This window comes from Lissotriton vulgaris, chromosome 1_1, assembly GCF_964263255.1.
Source record: "Lissotriton vulgaris chromosome 1_1, aLisVul1.2, whole genome shotgun sequence".
Lineage (NCBI taxonomy): Eukaryota > Metazoa > Chordata > Amphibia > Caudata > Salamandridae > Lissotriton > Lissotriton vulgaris.
Genome location: NC_141685.1, coordinates 356,996,519 through 357,019,853, shown reverse-complemented (window position 1 = coordinate 357,019,853; position 23,335 = coordinate 356,996,519).

The following is a 23,335-nucleotide window of genomic DNA, read 5'->3' as shown; positions in this document are numbered from 1 at the left end:
ACGCAACACCCATTGAATGCTTTCCCAGGGCAGAGTAACACGACTCATCGCTTTGTGTTAATCCAGGTTTTTGGAGCCACTCAGAGCCACACAAAGTGGCTTTGTGCGACTTTAAAAATCTGACTTATGGTTTGTGTCGCTCTTGCACCACATTGCGTGGCGCAAGAGCAATGCAAAGCGGGTCATAAACATGGCCCTTAGTATTTGCTACCCGATTTTAGTTTATTTCTCTTTCTGTTGCATCCTATCAGAGATGCCCTTCTATTTAAGTGCCTTGTATTAAGAAATGCAGCTGGAGGCATTTTATTTACAACTGAGAATATTCACCACGCATCTCCCTCTGCTTTCAAAAGAGGTGAAAATACTCACTGCTCAATCACAGGCCTGCAAGAGAAGGAGTTTTAACCACACACCTACCAGTCTGGTTGCCTGGCAATTCTGCAATCTTCTCAATAAAAGGATAAAATAAAACAATACAGCACCTGCCTCTCGGGTCCTTCTCCAGTCGACCTGCATGTTTTTTTTACTACGCCAGTTCCCAATTTAACACCAGCTGTGACCTACTTGGACAACTCTGTGTTAAAGATTGGAAGGTGACCTCTCTGCAAACTGTGCTAAAGATTTTATTGTGGCACTGATGCACGCTCATAGACCGAATATCCTCTCGGTAGCACTGTGCCCTGGATTTCTTATATTTATAACTGTGCAAACACCAAGAAAAAAAATGAATCAAGTGATTCTGTGGGTGTAAAGAAGGGAACAGAGGAAGCATGTTGAAGGAATAATATTGCAAGAAATCCATGGTTGACTGAAAAGCCCATCTCACTGACATTTAACTTTGATAGCATTACTTGGTGTGTGCAAATATATGTTTCCACTAACATGCACAGTTATTTAACCTAGAAATGTACCTGCAAGAGCACGAGTTACTTACATCCTTTTATATCTGCCTACTTTCATTACTGTGAAAAATATCATTAACCTTCAGCAAGGAAGGACTCTGCCTAACAGCTTCTGGAAGCATTTGATATGATCTCTTGCCTCCCAGATAGCAATCTGAGTGGCATGCAGGAAAATCAATGAGGTTTAGACTTCTCTCCTTCAAAGAGTGCTATAAATAGACACCTGCTTGCGTCTCTGCCCGACTTCTTGCACACCCATAGTACTTTGTTTTTGATATTTCATATAGCAGAGCACCGACTGCAGGGATTTGCAGAGAGCTTTGCATAGAACATTTGTATTGAAGCTGGAGCCTCTGCATCATAGGGTGCTGATCTTAGAACAGTCTGATGTTTGGGGTCTGGTAGTGTTCACAAAAACATGAAACAGGAAGGTAGGGAGGGTTTAAATAAGGAACTTCTTACCAATTGACACCAACCGACTATTAAACAAATATTTGTATTGTATTGGCATTTATATCCCACTTTTCTGCCCTAGCGAAGCTCACAGTGCTTGCACAGAATGGACGGCCCCTTGTAGTTTGGAGCAGCCCTTCAAATCTGTAATTGTAAAGTGAGGAAACTTTAAAAAAAATCAGATCTGCCCTCCTATGATTATCTGAATATCGAACTGACACATACCCATTCCATTTTTAGGTACGGCGTCACAAAAATGCAGTAATGGGGCTTTTTTATACATGCAAAAGTTAGTATCTAATATAGACTGTGATGCAAGAATTGGAATTTCTGACTTTGTGATTGGTTGAACTTCATGCTTTAGAAATAGATCTCAACTTCTGCACAGCATTTATTTTTGTCAATGCTCTGATGCTAGTCAAAAAAGGTTTGTTTACAAGTAATTAAGTCCCAAGCATATCCAGTCAAAGGTTTCAGTCATTTAAACCCGAGCTCAACCCCTAGTACATTTGGCTCAAAAAAGACAGGCTTAATTTGCATAAAGCATATAAAAGTGCCAAAGCAGGAAAGAAGTGAAAAACACAGCACAATATATATATATATATCAGTCCAAGTAGAAAACTAAAGTAAATTATAATAAACAGACAGCAGGACTACAAAAACCCAATAAAGGAAACCATATATTTGAATTTTAGAAGATCTAAGGAAGCATTTCTCCAAAAAGCACGTAGGGCCCGATTCACAGAATGAACTTAAGACTCAATCCTAAACTTACAACTATTTTGGTATTCACAGAATGCACTTACTACTTTTGGCATTCACAGAACGCACTTACTACTTTTGGTATTCACAGAAGTTAGGATTCTGTCTTCAGTTTGTCTTAAGTCTGTCTTAAGTTTGTCTTAAGACAAACTTAAGACAAAATCCTAACTTCTGTGAATACCAAAAGTAGTAAGTGCGTTCTGTGAATGACAAAAGTAGTAAGTGAATTCTGTGAATACCAAAATAGTAGTAAGTTTAGGATTGAGTCTTAAGTTCATTCTGTAAATCGGGCCCAGAGTGCCAATGATAATTAATGATCACACCAGACCCGGACATAGGCACTGTTTCAGGCGAACAGGAATGGAGCATTGGCTGGAAACACCGATCACGTACATCCTGGTCAGAGGCTTTACCTTGAGGCTTAGGGCCTGATTTAGATCTTGCCAGATCTGGTCCTGCCGTTGCTTTTTTTTGCGTATTCCCGATCGCTTTAGATGTTGGCTTGTCACTGGAGTGAAGACCGCTGCACTCCAACTGCCTCTGCCAGGATCTTTCTCCCATGTCTATTGCATCAGAGGCAGAAGCTGCTTTTGGAGAGAGTCCCACCAACATTCCTGCCGTCCAGATTATGATGTGCCTTTCGGTCGAGGTAACTGTGGCGGGGAAACCTCCAAGCTTGAGTTGGCAGAATCGAAATAAAAAAGGTGAAAATTCAGGTTCCATCATTGCCCAGGTCCTTGCAGTGCTGCTGCTACTTGACCATGACCCTCAGTACCGCACGCCGGCCGGACGGGGGGTACTGAGGGCCGGTCTCGGCTCGTGGTGATCCGGATATCGGGCTCTGGTGCTGCCACAGACATGCCTAGACTCCAGATATCATGGCATCTTCTTAGCCATTACCTTTCGAGTGGCTTAATCCCCATACCTTTTTAAACCTGGTACCTGGTATGTGTATACATTTCTGTCTTTCCAGGTTACCATACCTTACTGTGCTGCCCCACGGGAACAGACTGCGGGGCCCTTTAGGGACACCTTTAGGGTAAGAATCAGACTACGTCTTCATTCATTTCCTGTTCTTTAATCGTTGTTATGTACTAATGTGTCTACGGGCTTATTCTGCTGATATGCCCGGTTTTAATATTCCTATAAGTGTGTGAATTTCTTTGGGGAGCAAGGGTGACCAACTGCTCAATGAGGCGATAATGCCATTATAAAATGTTTGGCTTATTTTCATACATCTTTTCTAGGTCACCCCACTACCGCAGAACCACTTGGCCTGCCCCCTTACAGACCCAGAGAGGTTGTATTTACTCCTTTTTCTTTTCACTGTGTAGTACTGTTAACTTGAGGTCCTGAGGAATTGCAAATTAAGCAAGAAACATGTCGACCTGACCAGAGGGTTCGAGGTAGTTCTGCTGTGCCCCTTACAGTCTCTATCTCCCCTCCCACCTTTTAACCAAGGGAGTCAGTCACGCGAATAAATGTCCTTGTGAATTGACTCACCTTTTTTTAAATCACTATCCCTACACGACTACACCTTCACCTTACCCCTCACATGCACACAACCATTGGCTGGAACAAAAGAACTCCGACAAAGAGCGCCTTTTAGATGCCCATCAGACATTGCAGCGCCAGTCTGACGAGGAGCAAGAGGCCAATGATGAAGCATGACATCTAGCTCGCTGGGTGTGTGAGGCCTCTCAGTTCCAACAAGGGAGCTTCTTGCTCCCTGCCTCTACTCTCCTAATATACAAACACACACACACTCCTTTTTCTATGTTCTCGGGGAACTTTGTACCTTCTGCATTTCATGACCCTCAGCCACCCTGTTGTCGCCGGTACGTAAGGTAGGCTTTGTGGGCGGTGTGGGTGTACAATGAATAGTGTGTGTATGTTGTTGGTGTGCAATGCTGTATCTAAAAAAATTGTCTGTACACCTTACCTATATATACATTTTGACAGATTAACAACATATATGTGTATTGAGAGGAAAATAAGTAGTACTTACTTGTCTCCACATCACCATGGCCTCACTCCATCAGGACTCCGCCGCCAGGACACCGTCAGCACAATGGGAACATCTAAATCACCTCAGTGGAAAACTGCCGGCATGATGGTGACGGAGTACTGCCAGCCAGCAAAGAAGACTGCCATTGCCATTGTCTCCTGTCAATTGCAGCAACATCTAAGTACGGCGGGTGGGTGGACCACTGTCAGCTCGACAGAGTATTTAAGGCTGCCCGCTGCGGGACTGCATTAATACTGTTTAGATTAAATCAGGCATCTAGTCTCAGAAATGGAAGTGGAAATCCTCTAGTGAGGCAAAGTTGAAGGCTGAACTGTATCTGGGGAAGTCCTCTGAAAGCCAGATTTTCATTGGACAAGGTCCTGATGAAGCACACAGTTTTGTCCTGAAAAGCCTCCACGCAGAAACATTCAAATTTTGTGCCCAGAGGAGACTTCACGTCAGCTGAACACTTTTCGTGCCTCTGCCAGTCAAGATTTCTATGTTTTCAGTGGGAAAATGTTGTACACTGTATCTGATGATGAGTTCCACTCAGCTGGATACCTTCTCACTGAGGGCCTGTTAAAACTGATTTGGTGCTGCAGAGAAGCTACATGCAAGAGACACCTGTTGCTTCCGTCAGCAAAGTCACACCTTGGGCAGATTGGCTTGGGTGGTTGGTCCCAGTTCTCTGAAGGTGTGGCAGTCAAAAAATGGTCAAAGTCCCAACTCTTCAGAGTTTTAAGGAGAAGTCCAGTTAGATGCAGCCAGGCGTTCCAGGCACTCAGGAACAGCACTTGTGGGTCAACCCTCATTCCAGCAAAAGCCACCAGAAGCTTCCTGTCCAGGTCCAACTGCTGCTGGTCAGCTGGACACTTCACAGAAAAGGTCTCTTGCAGCTTGCTGTCTTCCTGTAGCCAAACCAGAGGTCATCCAACTGAGCCTTGGTTTCAACTTCTTTGTCTTGCGTGTAGTGGGGGCAGGTCAGGCCCTTCAGGTCTCCCCACATGTTTCAAACAGCAGGTGAAGTCATTCTCCTATTCTTTCACAGGACCAGAGAGTGCTCTGAGTAGGGTGCATTGGAGTGCCCCATTTATAGTTGCTGCTAGCTGGTGGGTGTGGGGGTCTCCTCCCTAACCAATGAGGTAAAAGATCCACGGGGCAAACCTATACACTGTTGCAGGTGTTCCTGTTTGCCCTACTACAAACAGTCCCAGAGTGCAGCTTACTCCTAATATTCAAGATGGAGAAAACCTTAGTCCCTTAAGCAGAGCCTTTGTGCCTTCCCAGAGGTGTTGTCACAAAAATGAGCAGTCTCCTCTTCTTTGGTCACTCAAAACCAGTTCTATGGGTACTTCCCCTCCCACTGGTTTGGTGTCAGCCTGACTGTGACAAATATTAGTGTTCCCCAGGTCTCACCTTACATTTACTTGTGAAAGGGCAGGCTACTTTACGGGTTAAGGAAGTTCCTGGGTCTACCCTAACTGGTCTTTCTGCAAGGAGAAGAAAAACATCTTCCTACACTTAGGCCATTGACACTGCTCTAGGAGCGGGTTTCACACCTCATTAAAGTCAAATAGTGGCTTGGCAGCTGCTGCAGAGCTTATGCAAATTAGCCTTCAGGTGCTTCAGAAAGAAAAACGTTATGCTCTAAAAGTTGCATTTTCTAAATATTTTCCTAAAAATCTGACTTTACCACTAGATTGAATTATTAATAAATATGAAAAATAGTGGTTGCATTTTTTTCTAGCTGGTCTCAAACTCAATATTGCAGAATCAATATTTTAATTTGCCCTCTAATTTTCTCTTAGGACAGCAAGAGACTTCTACAGTGAAAATAGCTTTTGAGGACCTTGTCACTGTAGCGACAGAGAAACGTTAACTTCCTACATGTCCTGCTTTTAAATATTATGGACCTGACTTTGTGTTATTGTTATTTACATAAATGTTTGAAAATAATAAATAAGTAAAATAGAAGGCATTTTATAGTAGAAAACAAATTAAATATAACTGTATCATATCTGAAGTAACAAACATAACCAAAATAAACGTAGGTAAAATATTTCAACTCCAAACTTTTTTAAAACTTTTTTTTAATAATATTTATTCGTTTTACACTCACAACATACAGCTGTAAATACATCATAGCAAAGTACAAAATTAATTACACCTCTATTTGCCTTATTGTGCCCACTAGGTGGGTGTGTGGGGGCGGATTGCCATGCTCGACATTACTAACAACAATGTCAACTTTAATTCACTTCAATGATTGTCAGCAGATGTTACTGTACAAAGCTGTTTCTAAACATGATATAAGAGAAAAGAGAAAAAAAGAAAAAGTTATTAAACTTCATACCACCTTACTAGTGTGCCTGTCCTATGATTTTCATGAGTATGTTCCTGCTGAATGTGCCGCTTATGCGGAATGCGATCTATCAGGGTCCTGCTTTAGTTGGTGCTGCTATGGGAGCACAGTAGAGGAGGAGTTATGCAGAGCAGGTGTTTTGTTGTATGAGGGTGCGGTCAGGCCTGGCCAGAGGTGTGAGACAGTTATATCTGACTGCCACGCCCCCTTGTGTGTGACCTATCTCTTCGCTTGTGAGCGTGTCTTATTGTAGGTGCTCGGGGTGTCCCAGTTATGTTAGCTCGTTGCGGTATCAGTGTTATCGTTATGTAGCCCATGGTTCTTTGTATCCAGAAGTCTGGCTTCTATAATGGTTACATAGTGTTGCCAGTCCACAGGCTGCACCCGAGACATTGGGCGTGGGGGTTGAGATGTCAATGTATTGTGTTCAGCCACCAGGGCATGTTGAAGAGCGAGCATCCAGTGTCATGTGGACATGTCTGTTGGGGACTTCCAGACCATGCCAGAGAGCGTTTAGCCAGAACTAGTGGCAAGTCAATACATTTCTTAAGGTTCTTACGGTGTGCATTCTCTTTTGTAATGCCTAGCAGGTAGTGCGCACCCTGAATTGGAATTGGGGTTCCAGGTGCTGCGTCCAGTATGTCAGAGACCTTCCCCCAGTACGTTATGATGTGGGAACACGTCCAAACCATATGTAGAAAATCAGCACCGTGTCGTGACACCTGAGACAAATATCAACGGAGGTTGGGTACAGTCGGGCATTCATTGAGGTGGTCTTGGGGTTTCCCATGCATTGTTTCTATTGCTTATCTGTGATTTTGGTGGAAAGTGCCGCTGTCCAGTATTCACATAGTGGGGATAATGAGGGGGCTGTGTCCATTCTAAGTGAATTATAGATGGCCATAATGGCTTTCCTACCTGACCCATGCATCAGTAGTGTCTCCAAGACTTCAGAAAGTGGTGGTACCATGCTTATGTCCCCCAAGATACATAATGCCTGTTGTGTTAGTGTCGCGTAGAGAAGGAACTTTCCAGGCGACACACCATAGTCGTCCTTCAGAGCATCAAAATCACATGGGGCGGAGGCAATGAATAAGTCTCCCCATGTTGTCAGTCCAGCTGCCTGCCATTCAAACAGCTCTGGGGCACTTTAGTTGGGTTTATGAACCTAGTGACATCTCAATTGGGAGGTCTGGGGCATACTGTGGGTAGGGCGACACTTGGGTATCGCATAATAAGACCATGTGCTCCGGGCTGCCCATAGTAATGTGCAGCCCTCCATCCTCTGAAGCTGAGTTCTAGTGTTGATAACCACTCAAGCAGGTCTGTTGGAGCAAATGTCATTGCTCAGGTGTCTAGTTCCGTTAGGTTCTTCTTTGCAAGCCAGCGCATGGGCCACTGCAGCTGGGTGGCTGCATAGTACAGTTCGTAATCGGGCGCACCCAATCCGCCCTCAGATATAGGGAGATAAAGCTTTGAGAGTGCTACCCTTGCCCTGGAGTTCCCCATATCAGAGATACTAACAGAGATCGTAGATCGTGGAATAATTTCTGAATCGGTCTGTAGGGGAGAACGGTGAAATAGTATAGGAGCCTAGGGAGGAGGAGCATCTTGGAAATGGCTATCCGGCCAATGGGGGGTAGTGGGAGGTCGGTCCAGAACAGGAGAGTCACACTGACACTTGTGATCGCCTTCCCCAGATTGCCGTCTATCAAGTCAGATGAGGAGTGGTAGATCTGAACTCTTAAGTACTTAAATGAGTCATATGCTCTGGCGAGTGGGGCAAGGTGCTACCGCTGCCTTTGCTCGACTGGGATGGGTGACATCAGAATAAGACAGATTTATCATACCAAATGACTTTCATGCCCCACAGCTGCGCATGGGTGTGTAGTAATTCGACTAGACCTCAGGGCGCCTCTCCCTGATTGCATAGATAGATTAGTGCGTAGTCCGCATAGAGGGACACTATGTGCCACGGCATATGCACTCAAATGCCCCAGTCTATAACTTGACTGCGGAGTGCACAGGCCAGGGGCTCCATGGTTAAGGCAAACAGAATTGGTGAGAGTGGGCATTCCTTCCAGGTGCTGCGCTCAATGTTAAAGGATGGCGAAATGACTCAGCACGTTTTCCCCCGGGCAAGTGGATTAGTGTATAATATATTCACCCAGCGTAGGAACTTAGGGCCTATTCTGAATTGAGCCAGCATCGCCTGTAGGTAGTCCCATCCCAGGGTTGGAGGCCTTTTCTTTATCGAAGGCTGCTATCCAGTTTTGCTCAGGAACCCCTTTGCCCACTCCAGGAGTTTGAACAAGCTTTGAAGATTCAGACCCGTGCTCCTACCCGGGACAAACCTGTTTTGGTCTGCGTGGACCAATAGAGGAACGGCTTCCAGCAGCCTGTTCGCCAGCAGCTTACTCAGGAATTTGTAATCCTATGTAAGGATAACGAGTGGTACGAGCTCATGAGGAGGGGATCCCAGCCAGGTTTTGTAAGGACTACTAGCACAGCCTCGCGAAGAGAAGGAGGCAATATGCCACTATCAAAGGATTCTTGAAATACGGTGAGCAACCGGGGAACCAGCTGGGTTGAATAGTTAGCATAGAATTCCGCGGGCCATCAATCCATTCTTGGAGTTTTGCCTCTAGCTAGCTGTTTGATAGTGTCCGAGATTTCGGTTACCGCGAGCGAAGCCTCTAGGTCTGTGTATTGGTCCTCCATTACTAGTGTGAGTGCCGCCTGTTCTAAGAACAGATGCATTGCCTGGGGGTCACCTAAGTCTGGGGCCTTGTATAGTGACACATAGTAGTTATAAAAGGAGTCATTGATCTGTTTGTTTGTGTTAACTAGGGTACCATCCAGGGTGTACATTGCAGTGATAAGTGGTTGCGTAAGGTTGCTCTTTAACAGCCAAGCAAGTGTCTTGCCCGATTTGTCTCCATCCGCTTGTCGTCTAACCGTGTATTGCTTGTAATCTAAGGCACACAATTTATCCAGTGCTTCCTTATGTGCTAATCTACTTTTGGGGGGTGCTGGTAATGTGTGCGGGTCCATGAGGGCTGTATGTTCCTGGTGTAGAATTTGAGCCTCTAACCCTTGGATTTCCCTAGTTAGTGTCATGCGAGTACCATACAGTGCCTGTATGACCAGCCCACGCAGGGTAACCTTCAGGGCTTCCCATTCAATGCCGGCATGTATGGCCGTTCCTTCATTAGTCTGGAAGTATGTAGTTATGGACTGCGAGATGCTAGCACTAAGAGCCAGGTCACAAAGTGCTTCCAGGGGGAGTCACCTAGTTGGTATGCTGGGTCTGGACGCACCCCAAGTCAGTTGAATTTGCAGGGGGCTATGGTCTGAGATCGTACGAGCTAAGTACTCAGCGTGATCCACACATGTTAGCACTGTTTCCGTGCAGTAAATGGTGTTGATACACATGTACAGATCATGGAGAGTGGAATAGTGTGAGTATACCGGTCAGTAGGATGTTTTGAGTTCCAACCATCAAATAATTGCATCTTTGTGGCCCAAGCAGTCATATTGTGTGTGAGCCCAACCGCCCCTGCTCTGGGGAGGGTAAGGCAGGAACGGTTGAGAGTTAAGTCGAGTACGCCATTGTAGTCGCCCCCCAAATAAGTGGGTACCAATTGGTCCTTAAGGAGTGCCAGAGTTAGTGTCTGAAGGAATGTGGATTGTCCTGAGTTTGGCATGTAGAGTGAAACCATGGACAGTGGGCAACCGTCTAAAGAGCCTTCCAGTACCGTATAACGGCCTTGGGGGTCAATGCGCATGTGCTTTATCTGTAATGGTGCCACCCAGATGAGGGCCGCCCTGGCATAGCCTGAATAAGTCGTGCCTATGACTGTGCCCCTCCATCTTTTACTGAGTGACTGCAGTGTTTGTTGTGTTAAATGTGTCTCCTGAAGTAGAGCTATGGCAATCTTGTTTCTACGTAAGTACTGGTAGACTTTATGTCTCTTGACACAACCAGCCAGGCCGCGTACATTGCAGGTCAAAAATAAATAATTATTCCTGTGTATTTTCGTCCATTGTAACGAATAACAGTAGATGTGCATTCCTGGCATGCGACAGACAGTTAAATAAAACTTAAAGGGCAATTCATTCTTTTAGCGTGGCACACAGGTATATGCTATGGTCTGGCATTTTGTGGTATATAATAAACCAACCCCCCCACCCCAGGTGGGTAAGTGGCCATATGCACTTAAATGCATACATAGAAAATTAAAAAGAAAAAGAAAAAAATAAATTACAAAACTCAAGATAGGTCTGTAACAGTCACTTATTGTGTGTGGGGCGTGTGGATACTCGCTCAGTCTCACCATCGCCTCCTAATCACCGTAGTAGAGCATTCATGGGTCAGCCGACAAAGGAATGACAAAGTCTTATATACAGCGGTTGCCTCCTGCTTGGATATAGTGTCCCATTAGCCTGTTTTACACAGTTCCGGAGAGTCACAGTGGCATAAGTAGCTAACCCAGTTCATCAGAAGTCTGCGGTGTCATGTTGAGGCCGTCAGCCAGCATCAACTGTTGCTGTGAGTCCGATAAGGAGTATTCCTGTACCGGAGAGGCCTCAATTTTTGAGTCTGAGCAGAGCAGGGAAGCGGCAGCTCTGTGTTTTTTGGCTTGCTACCTTTCCTGCGCTGCTTGGGCCTTGGTGGGGTGCCCGCGGACCAGACCGTGTCGTCGGAGAAGTGTGACCTTCTTCCATTGTTGGTGGGGCCACCTGTGGGTTTCGGAGCTGCCACCACTCCATTTTGTTCCATCCAGTTCCAGGCGTTTTCAGGAGATTGACAGAAGACCGTTGTACCTTTATGCTCTATGCACAGTGTGGCCGGATATTGTAGTGCGTACTTTATCTCATGTTCACGGAGGCAGCGTTTAACATCCGTAAAGGATGCCCAGCGACGCTGTACTGCCAAAGTGTAGTTCGGGTATATGTGAACCTCCACGTTCTCGATTACCCAGGGGCTGTGGGCCCTTGTGACCTGCAGGATGTGGTCCCTATCACTGTAATAGAAGAGGTGTGCGACCACCGGCCTGGGAGGAGCGCCTGATCCATGAGGGCCCCCGGGACTTTATGAGCTCGCTCCATGGAGAAGAACTTAGAGTGCTTGCCTTGAAGTATGGTGTCCGAAAACCAGGTTTCTAAGTATAGCTCCATACTCTGTCCCTTGACACGCTCCAGCAGGCCCACCAGGCACATGTTGTTCCGGCTCGATCTGCCATCCTGGTCGTCAACGCGATCTCTGAGGAAGTTCACCTCTTCTTGCAGTGTCTTGATTTGGGCCACCGTGGAAAAAACGGAGGGCTGCACAGTTGCGATTGTGGACTCCACATCTGCTACCCTGTCTTTCAGCTTTTTATGGTGGTCACGCAGGAAGCTGAACTCTGTGTATAACGTGTCGATTTTAGGGACCAGGGTGGATTTGATGTCCATCACTGCCGCCATTAGTTTGTCAAGGTGGTGTGAGAGGGCAGCCTGTGGCATGGTTTGGGCCGCTAATGACTGGACGGCACCTGCGGCGGCGGCAAACGGTGGGCCCTGTGGGTCAGTGGCCAGTGACTGCTGCTTCTCAGGTTTGGTCTTGCCCATCCTGGTGACAATGGTGCTCCGTAGGTTCCAGGGAGGGGGGAGAGACGAGTGTGCTGGATCCAATGCTTGTGCCCCACCACCGGGTGGACCCATTGACAATGGGGGATTGTCATCTGCTCTTGACCCCACTGTGGGTGTAGCACCCGGACCAGGGCGTCGAGCAATAGTGTTAATTATATTGCATGGCTGGGCAAGGGGAAGAAAGTATCACACCCCCTGTAGCAATCGACCAGCGAGCTCCAGTGATAGAGCGGTGTAGAGGTGCGCAGCCTTCGCCGTGAATTCAATGAGGGGTACCTCTCGTGGTTAGCCAGGATGATGCGAGGGGCGAAGGACTGCACCCGCTGCCGATCCTCAGTGGGGCTGAAGAGCACCAAGGTATGGTCGGCTTCGTGAGCTGCACTATGCCTGGTGCGCGATTCCAGTAAGGGAGTCCCAGGCCTCCAAGAAGCACACTGATGAGTATGTATATATGGGGAATATATATGGGGAAGGCAACGTTTGAATATTGGGCCCCTGGTCGACGTTGCCAGTGTGAACCACTTGGTTCAAGGTATGCCCAGGGAACATAGAGCGCAGATGGCCTACCTATGTCCGTGGCCAAGCCCGTCTCCAGTGTGGCGCAGTAACGCTCCCTCGTGCAGGGCACTTGGTCGAGCTGCGCACCATCCTGTTGATCCCCTATCTCAGTCACGAGCCCGTGGGTGCAGTACCATATCAAGGGGGGGCAACAGGTGTAAAATCAGTTGCCCTTGGGCTGGCTCGCTCCCAGCAGAGGTCCAGTGGGGTAAGGGCCACAAACGTGGGCTCGAGTCACCGCTTCGGTGCCTGGCTTCCCCGCGGTCGTGGCAGATATGAAAGGGCTTCAATTGAATCACGGGATGCCCATGTTGCGCTCCGCAGCAGATCCGTGGGACATTGTGTGGTCGTCGCTAGCGAGATACAGGATAGTTGGTGGTCGCTACGGAGCAAACTGAGAACTCATCCGTTCATGTCGCCATCTCGAACACAACCCTTCAACTCCAAACTTGACCGCAATAGGGAATGGTGTTGCACTTTGGTGGGGGTGGAGGGATGGGGGGCTGATTCAGGTTCCCACTCTAAGCCTAACATTTGTGGACTTTAGGAAGGTCAGATTTACTATACCCACTTCAATTTTAACCACAATAGGGAAAATGTTGGACTTTGGGGGGCTGAATTTACTATTCCCAATTTTAATGTAAAAACTTTGTGAAGGGGTGAGCTTTGGGATGGACAGATTAACTATTTCCACTCCAAACCAAACCGCATTAAAAAAAGTGTTTGACATTCGGAGGGTCAGATTTACTTTACCCACTCCAAACCTAAACACATTGGGAAAAGTGTTGGACTTTTGGGTGCTAGATTTTACTGTTCCCCCTCCAAACTGAACCATTATGGAAACATTTGGACTCTGGAGGTGGGGGGGAGGTTGACTTCCTATTCCTTTAAAAAGATTAACCTCATTGAGAAAAGTATTTTGTACTTTTCGGGGCTAGATTTACTATTCCCACTCCAAATATAACTATATTAGGGAAAGTGTTGACTTTGATGTGAGAGGGTCACATTTACTGTTCCCACTCCAAAATGAACTACATTAGGGAAAGTCTTAGACTTTGGGTTGGAGGGAAGCTTACATTTTTCACATTCCAATCTTACCAATGTTTTATTAAAATATAAAATTTAGATAATTCAAAAATATAACAGTAAAACCACACCCAATTTCTTACAAATAGAAACCGTCAAAAGGCTCACACACACTAAAACATTACATGAAAAGTTTTAAAATAATTGGATTAAAAAAGCCCGAAAATAAATGTAATGTAATTAATGAAACATAATTTAAAAACATATTTTTTAAATGATTTATTAAAAACACCACAATGCACAAAAACACAAGCAGAACATGTTCATCATATTTTAATTATTTCAAATGATCAAAATGTAAAATAAACATGTTTAAAAATACCCCTAAATTCCTCTTACAACTCCAACAGCCACTTCTAAAAAACTTACAATAAAAAACAAATGATAAAAATAGTTTGACAATATACCCCACTCGCGGCCCCCCCAGACGTTGTCCTGGGCACAAATACAAAGTGTGCAAAGAATTGTAGGGGGGCAGCACCGCTGCAGGAGACGCGCAGCAGAGCGGCCAGCACCTGGAGCAGCAGAGCCGGGGAAGGAGTGGACTGTAATCTGGAAGAGCCTTGAGGGGCGGAGGAGGGAGCGCGGCTGAGAGCGGGAGGGAGCGAGCGTGGAGAAGTGTGGCTCAATGGTTAGAGCGGCAGACCCTGATGCAGAGGTCTTGTACCGGACCAGGGTTCAATTCCAGACTCGGCAGCTCTTGGGCTCAATTTCCCCGGACCATATAATTCTCGCCTTGGTGCCTATTCTAATCATGGGTCCCACTCTGCAACTCTGGGCAATAGCTTGCTTAATCTCCACAACGGCCCCAACAGCGCTAGGATGCCCGGCTTCACCTTAGGGGTGCCCAGGAGTGGGCACTTCACAGGGAAAGGCCAGGAAGGTTTCCACAGCGGTATGTGTACAGCGACTTGAGACCCCTTTGGGGGTGATTTGTGCGCTATATAAGCACTACATTTACCTTTTTTTTTTAGCAAGCGGGGCCAAGGACAGGCAGCTGATGATGCGGCTGAAGGTGGGCTTCGTCCTGCGCATTGTGCTGGTGATCCGCACGTACCTGGGGCTGGTGCTAAGGTGACGGACGAGTCCGGGAACCCTGTGGCGGGAGAGCGGATGAGTGCAGCATGGCGACGCAGCAAAGAGGGCTCTGGGAAACCGGATCTTGGACCGCCGGAGAGCGTATGAGTGCAGCATGGCGACGCAGCGAAGGGGGCTCTGAGAAACTGGATCTTGGAACGCCGGAGAGCGTGTGAGTGCAGAATGGCGTCGCAGCAAAAGGTGCTCTAGAAGGCCGGATGTTGGACCGCCGGGTGTGCTGATGCCGGCCCCCCAGCGTTTGCACACGATATGATGGCATGAAGGGTGGAACGTACCACAGGCCCCCAGCGTTTGTCACGCCCCCAGCTCACACGCCCACAGAACAACGCATACACGCCCACAAGGGACTACTTTGCTGGCACGGGTCTTTTAGCTTTTAAATGTATATGGTGGCCGTCTGCATAGCCTATGTCCTTCTGCTGCAACTGCCCTTTCCAACGCTGTATTGGGTGTTGTGATTGGTGCTGGGGTTATTGAGATTACCCACCTCAAAGGTTTGGGCTCTCTCTCTTTATATTAGTAGTATAGATAACTTAGAAATATAAGATAAAAACCTAATTTCCTACAGAGAGAAACGTTTAAAACACTTATACTTATTAACACATTACATTAAGAATAGAAACAATATTTTTTTCAAAACTAAAAATAAATGTACATTTTTATTAAAGTTAATACATATTTCTGATACCTAATTTCAAAACTAAAAATCTATTTCACAAAAATATTCTACCATGTGTGTCACAATATTTAATAATTTATTAAGAAATAATATACAGTAAACACTACACTTAAATGATGTAACAAACAAAATAATTTTTAAAAAACTACAATCGCTTCCAATATCTCTAATATACTAACAACCCACAGCTAAAACACTTACAATCAAATTAATATACGTTATAAAACAAAATTAATAAAAATATGCACTATACATAACATAAAAAATACCATAAAATAAATGTGATGTACAACTATATTTAAAAACACAATAATACATATTATATAAAAAACAGTAAAAATTATATTCTTTTCTGTGATAAACAATATCATGATATGAAATACTTCACTATATTACTGGAATCATATTAATAACTGACAATGTTTTCACACAATATTGAGGTTGTGCACCATGTCAACAGCTACTTGATTATTGCTGCTTAAATCTTGTGGGTCTTTGCCATGCAAAGAATATTAGCATTATTTCATACAGGGTCAGGCAAGATGCTCCAAGTAAAGTTACTTTCTCACCCAACTGCTCAAAAGGTGTTCAGAGAGAAATAAGTCTGACAAGAAAAGTAAGAGAAAACTGCTCAGAAAACCAAAGCAATGACCTATTTCGGAAATTCATGCTATCTTTCTCATCAGCGACTCTAATAGAAGGAATGGCCAACCAATATCTGACTTAAGAGCTTTGGGAGGAGGATTCAATTTGAAAGTATTATTTGTTTTAGTATTTATGAAATCATTAATTAATTTCCAGAAAACAAGTATGTTGTGTTTTGGCCACAGCACATGGGATTCTGTTTATGTGAGTTTGTTAAAGTGGATGCTTGGTTGAAAGTCATCTCTCTCTGAGCCACTGCCTGGAATGCCTAGTCTAACAGCATCCATTGGTAGCAGTGCCCAAACCAGGGTTGTATAGTTTGATTCTACATCTATTCTGCCCTCATTTTTACAATGGTGGAAGCAGAGCATCTGCCAAAAAAATGGCAGGTGCCCTGTCTCCCAGTGTCACGGTTCTCCCATCACATTTAGAGATAGGAGCTTCATGGGGTTTCCAACGGCTGGGCCTAAGCTGGAGCCGTGATTGGCAACCCTTCAACTGATAGTGTACCCTCCACTGGGGATGCTATGCCACAGTGAGGCCACTAGTTAGTGTTTTGGTTGGGTCGGCCATCATTGTTTTTCCCTCCTCAGGACCGCTTTGCCAGACATGGTAGAGCTTATCTGGGAAAGCTCCTACAGGAAAGGAAGTAGCTCCCATGTGACAAGACCTTCGATTACATAAAAAAAGCTCCCTCTTTGGCAGTTTCTTTCTGTAAAAGAAATAATATTCCAACGGAGAGGATAAACAAAATGGCGCACGTTCAGCATACTGCTGTCTTGAATGCTTCCAGTGCACCAGCAAATGTACTGTATGTAGTGAGAACACCAACAGGTAGGCGTAAATATGGCAGATGGTCTTCCATTGACCTGGTGTGCCAGCAAGCTACCTACAGTGGTCTAGACAAGGCCTTAGTCCCCTCCAGAGCTATACTGCCTTGAGGAAAACGGCAGATGGCAGATAAAGTACTTTGCAAGCTCATCTCAATCTAAGTTCCTGCTACAAAATATTTCACAATGATTCAAAAGTACATCCTCAATATACAAATATATTTATTTGCTTGTTTCTTCTGTTGGTGTATGCTCTGAATCAAGTGGTAAAATGTAATGTCTCAATAGTAGAGTTCTGACTTTCAGATATGTTCTTTACTAAATGTCAACATTTTTCCCATTCGAATTCTTTAGTTCTTCAACTGTAACTTATTTTTGTATTGCGTTTAATTGCATCATATTCATATCTGATCCAAAAGGCTTAAAAAAAGAATATGCCAATGCTAGGCATATCGGTATGAAACTGAGGAATTCTGGTGATGAATAAAAAGCCACTGGAGCTTTGATATGTGGACTATCAAAGGCGAATTTGGATGAGGAAATTGTATTCTGCAGCACACATAGAACGAGGAATATGCCTCTCAGGATTATTTTTGTGCAGGAATGTGTCCCTTCCTGCACAAAAACTATCCTGCATGCTATGCGAGCACCCTTGCACCATGGTGCACGGGTACCTGTGTTGCCGCAAGGTTGCTCAAGAGGCCCCAGCGCAGGGTAAAAGGCAGGAATGCTCCATATTGCCTTAAATAAAGGGCATTCTTGTCCTTTCCCTGCCATGCAGCACAGCAAGGTGCCTTGCTGTGCTGGACTGCATGGCATTCCCATAATTAGGCTCCCTAGTTTAGCGTTTCATTTACAAATCATTGTATTCTTGGATTTACAGTCCGTATTTTATTCATTTGTTCAAATGGGGCTCACACTTCACAAACATAATTTGTAACACAAACACTGGGGATGTATAAATGTTTTTGTGGACATGGAACAACATGGCAACCCTAAATGTGACCTATGTTGGTTGTATGCGGATACAGTAATGAATTTTGTTTGGGCAAATGTGGGATTGAAGCAAACAGGCCAGGGATGGCTTGGGTTTTCAAGGTGCAGAGTATTGAAAGAGGATAAGGATGGAATGGGCATGCATAGACTACTGAATTGTTACTTAAAGTAAAGGGGGTAAGAATTTGTGTGCTATGGTGACACAGCAATGCTTCGTCAACCTCAATGTGATTTTCTTCTCAGGGGAGTTAGATATTAAGCGGACATGAAACGTAAGTCTCCCCAGCATCAATGAGGCATCAATCAGGACAGTCTGCCCTCCACTTGTCACATATTGAGTCATTCGAAATTGTCATGAACCCATCAATGATGACTTTGGGCCCGATGTAGGTAATTCCGATTTACCTACTCTTAAATACCGAATCATACCGATTTGGTATTTAAGAGTAGGTAAATTGGAAGGAGGCAGATGTAGGTAATTTTTATTTAACAATTACCGATTCTGTAAGATTCGGTATTTACCGATTCGGTAAATACCGAATCGGTAATTCCCATTGATTCCTATGGGACTTGAAGCCCATAGGAATCAATGGGAAATACCGATTCGGTATTTACCGAATCGGTAAATACCGATTCCTGCAAGGGGGAACGGGGTGTCACTTTGACACCCTGTAGCACCCCAATTCCAGGCTTGTGTGCCATGTGGCACACAGACATGCCCTAAGGGCATGTCTGTGTGTCACATGGCACAGGTATACATGCACAGATGTGCATGTACACCTGAATTCGGTATTTTACCACCCAATAGGATTGGGTGGAAAATACTGCCTCCTAAAGGGCCTGTGGCACTCTTTGAAGTGCCAGCTACATCTGGAATTACCGATTCGGTAAATATACTGAGTCGTTATTTTACCGAATCTGTTAATTTACTGAATCAGTAAATTTACAGATTTGGTAAAATTCGGGCCCTCTACATCTCAAAAACCAATTACCGGTCGGTAAAGGCCGAAATCGACCATTACCGACCGGTAATTGGCAACCTAAATCTGTCCCTAAGTGTGGTGTACTTTCACCTAGACACACCCTAATGGCCTCTTTACAATTTGTAATGACCTTCCCTGTAAATATCTCAGGATTCAGTTTATCTCATTTTAGGGCATATCCATTTTGCCTAGATACAGTAAGATTCCCAAGAGTTAAAAAAAGTTTGGTCAATTGTATTTCTATTAGTCCATATTGATATGCTGGATTTGTTAAGGAAATTTAGTAAGAAAAATAAACCTAAGCCAGGTTGGTTTGATGCAACTTGCTCTAAGGCCTGTGCCAAGCTTAAAAAAAGATTACACACAGAACCTATAGTTGTGAAGGACGTTAGGCTTGCGCGCAGAGAATATAAGGCAGCTTGAAAGTTAAGGAAAATAACCCTAAAAAATAATGCTTGGCAGGATTTACATATAGCATCCAAGCTAAGGGACTCCTCCGCTTTTTGGAAAGCTGTCAATGCGCCCTTTTTGATGGAGAGAGGTAGGGCTACGATTGAGGTCGCCATTAGCGAGGCTGAGTGGTTGGAGCATTTTGAAAAATTATACAGTTAATCCACTCCCACACCAGTGGTAGAGACGGTGACTGAAGAGATCTTGGTCAATGGACAGCACACTGATGGTAATAATTTGAGATTTGAACTGTGCGAGGTCAATTCAGCTATCGAATTAAGCATGGGAGGAAAGGCACCCAGATCAGACGGCATTCCTGTTGATCTTTTTAAACATAATATTTTATTGTGGGGCCCTCTTTTAACTCAAGGTTTAAATGCATGTAGCACAACTGGCCTTTTACTTTCCAAGTATGATTCAATCGTAGTCCCCATTTTTAAAAAAGGGGACAGTTTGGACCCAGCCTGCTATAGGCCGATATCCTCATGAGATTCAATAATTAAGATTATTGGCAGAGTCTTGCTATTGAGATTACAAGACTGGGCAGAAGATCATTTGATTCTTAGCGACCGACAGTTTGGATTCCACAAAGGAATGGCTACAATCGATCAGGGATTAAATTTGAACATGATGATTTGCAAATATACCAAGGCAAAAAGGGGAAGTCTGTACTTAACGTTTGTAGATTTAACTGCAGTGTTTGATTGCTTAAATCATGAGGAACTTTGGAGAATTTTAACGAATATGGGGGTGGAAAGTTCTATAGTTTTATTTTTAAGACAGCTATACGCGGGGGCAAAAGCAAGGATCCGCTACAGGGCTGGAGGGGAATGCACTAACACTTTAGGGTGAGGAGGGGCGTGAGACAAAGATGCGTCCTGGTGCCCTTCCTGTTTATATTATATATTAACAATTTGGGAAGTACCCGAGAGAAAGAGTGCCAGGACCTTCCACAAGTGGGCAAGATACCCATACCTGCATTAATGTATGCTGATGATGTGGTCCTCATGTCACGCATCCCAGAAGGCTAGGTTAGTTGGCTGCTTTCCTATTTATATGGCCAAACTTGTATCAAAAGTTAACATCTCCAAAACTTTTGTGATGAAATGTGGGGTAGGTAATATGAATTTTAAACCCATCTCAATAGGAAAGAAATCTATTAAATGTTGCAATACCTTCCCATATTTGGGAATATTTTGCGATAAGAGGGGGACTTGGACCGAGGCAATGAGGACTAGGAGATTACTGTTCTAGAAAGGAGTAGCCCCACTTTTAAACTTTAGTAGGAAGTTGGGGAAAAGGGCCCCAGAGGTGTTATCACAGACCTACAAGGCTAAATCCATTTCCATACCCATTTATGGGGCAAGCATCTGGGGATATGAGAATGTTAACTCATTGCAATGTATTGAGAATAGGTTTTTAAGATTTTTAATGGTTGTCCCTGAGAGCACTTAAACTTTTATTTGCCACACTGAATTAGGCATATCTTACATTGTGGATATATGTAAAATCCAACCAGTACTCCTGTGGCACAGGATTTTGACCTCAGAATCACTGAAGCTTAACAGACAGATACTTAGGGACTGCAGTAAATTAGATGGGGCTTTGAACATTAGATGGCTAGAGTACATTAAAGATTTTGTCTGTAACCTCGGCCACCCTGAATATTTCGTGGAGCTCCTTAGCTTACATGAGGTCAACAGGAAAGAACTCAAAATTAGCTGCTTAAGCTTTCTGGAAAATAAGAGAAGACACTTGGAATCCCAAAAAAAATCGGTACAAGCACACCAGCTAATGGTTTCAACTGACAGATTTCAGCCTTCTTCAGGCATGTTTACAAGAGACTATGACAGATTTTTGTTGACCCATTTGAGATTGGGTATTTTACACAGGCTTGTTACTTTTCCCACTCAAAACGATTTGTCAAAAGAGCTGTCCAAATGTCCATGTGACGATGTGTCTATTCAATCTACTATACATGTTCTATTTTTTTGCAAATTCTACTCTTATAATAGGAAAAGGTGGATTTAGCCTATTTTAGAAAATAGCGGTTTAAGACAATGCCGGCCCCTTTCCTGTATATTCAAACATTAGGCGAAGAACAATTGAATGTTTCAGTTTTAAAAATTTAAAGTATGTCTTAAATGAAGAAATTCAATCTTGATGTAAATTTTACTGGACTTGGCTAGCACTGTTGCCTTACGAATTTTATAAATTAATGTGTGTTTCTATTGTGCCATACATTTTTATTATGCTTTTATGATTATTACATGTAATCGAATAACGCTGATTGAATTGAATTGAGTCATTCAAGAGTAAAAGACAGCTCAAACTGATCTGCAAGACTGAGGAATTACTCAAAGAAGTATAGGATGAGACAGCTGAATACCTGTCATTAACATCTAGTTTGCCAATTCCTGCCTGCTCTTGACACAGAAGCTTCCTAGGTCACCTTTTGTAACTTTGCCTACTCAGTGTCATTTTCCACAGTGTATTTATAGATACATTTAAAAACAATTGAATGTACATTTTTTTATTACTCCTCCTTCTGGGAAGCATTAATGTACCCTTTCTATGAGAACAAGCTGAAAGTTTACTCCTGAGTCTCATTTCAACTTTTCCATATGTTGTGTTTATGTTTAGGAGTATACCTCTAGTACAAATGTAGCCTACTAATCTGTATTAAATATTAGTACATGCGCAGTTGTGTTCCCTATGTATATGTGTGTATGTATATAATATTCATAAAGCGCGGTTATCACTGTAAAGTTTCTTCATGGTGCATATGCCAAATCATATATATTGCTCAGGAGGGGCTGCAGCCTAATGTGTAACAGTCAGATAAGTGAGAGGCACTGATTGGAGGCCAAGAAATATAACACTTAAAATCTTTACCACCTCAAACTGAATTTCCTCTACCAGAGGAATTATGATTTAAGTGCATACATTGATTTGTCCTTTCGTCTGTCTACATAGCCATATGAGCTGTCTGACTACATATTTGTGAGAAAGAACTACTGACTTCATTCTGCATCTACCCTGTCCACACGTGAAATGGGTGGTAACTTAATAAATTCCTAGGTAAAAGTAATGCATTACTTTAGTGAAGCTCTCCAATGCATAAATATTGCAATGAAACAACTCTAAAACGGCAATTCTTTTGCCCTGGTGCAATTCTTTTGCCCTATCACAATTCCAGAGGGATAGACCAATAAAAGAGAGGGACTTGAATAACTTCTTCTTGTCCATATCTCATACCTTACCTTTACATGGCTATTGTGTCAAGCAATTTTGCAACCTGGTTGTCAGGGACTGGGGAAGTCCTCAGTTCTCCACCTATTATTCAATTTCACATTGGATCAGAGACTGAGTTGGCCAAGGACAATTGTCTTGAGTTGGTATATAAATGTGTTCCAGGGACAGGTGAGCATCCCTGCACTTCTGAGTTTAACTTGATTGAGCTATTGCACCAACAGTACTGCAGATGAGTTTCTTCTATGACATCATTGTAATGGAAATAATATTGGTATGAAACAATGGAGCAAAGAAATATTGAAAACACAAATATCGGCATCCTATACATGAAAAAATAAAAACACAAACATTGACCAAAAAAATCACTGGATCTAAAATATAAAAAATATTGAAAACTAGGGGGTTGATGCACTCGTGGTGGGTAGCCCGCAATGTATAGCTGTAGTATGGAGGTCCCGCCCCAACTGCGGGACCACCGCCGAGAGTGCAAAGGCACTTTGTGAATCGGGCCTATAGAATGGACATGTGAAATATTGAGGTTACAATGAAACATAAGAAACGTGACAAACAAAAATATAATTTACCAACATATTTATTTTATATATATAGATAATATAAATATATATATGGCGAC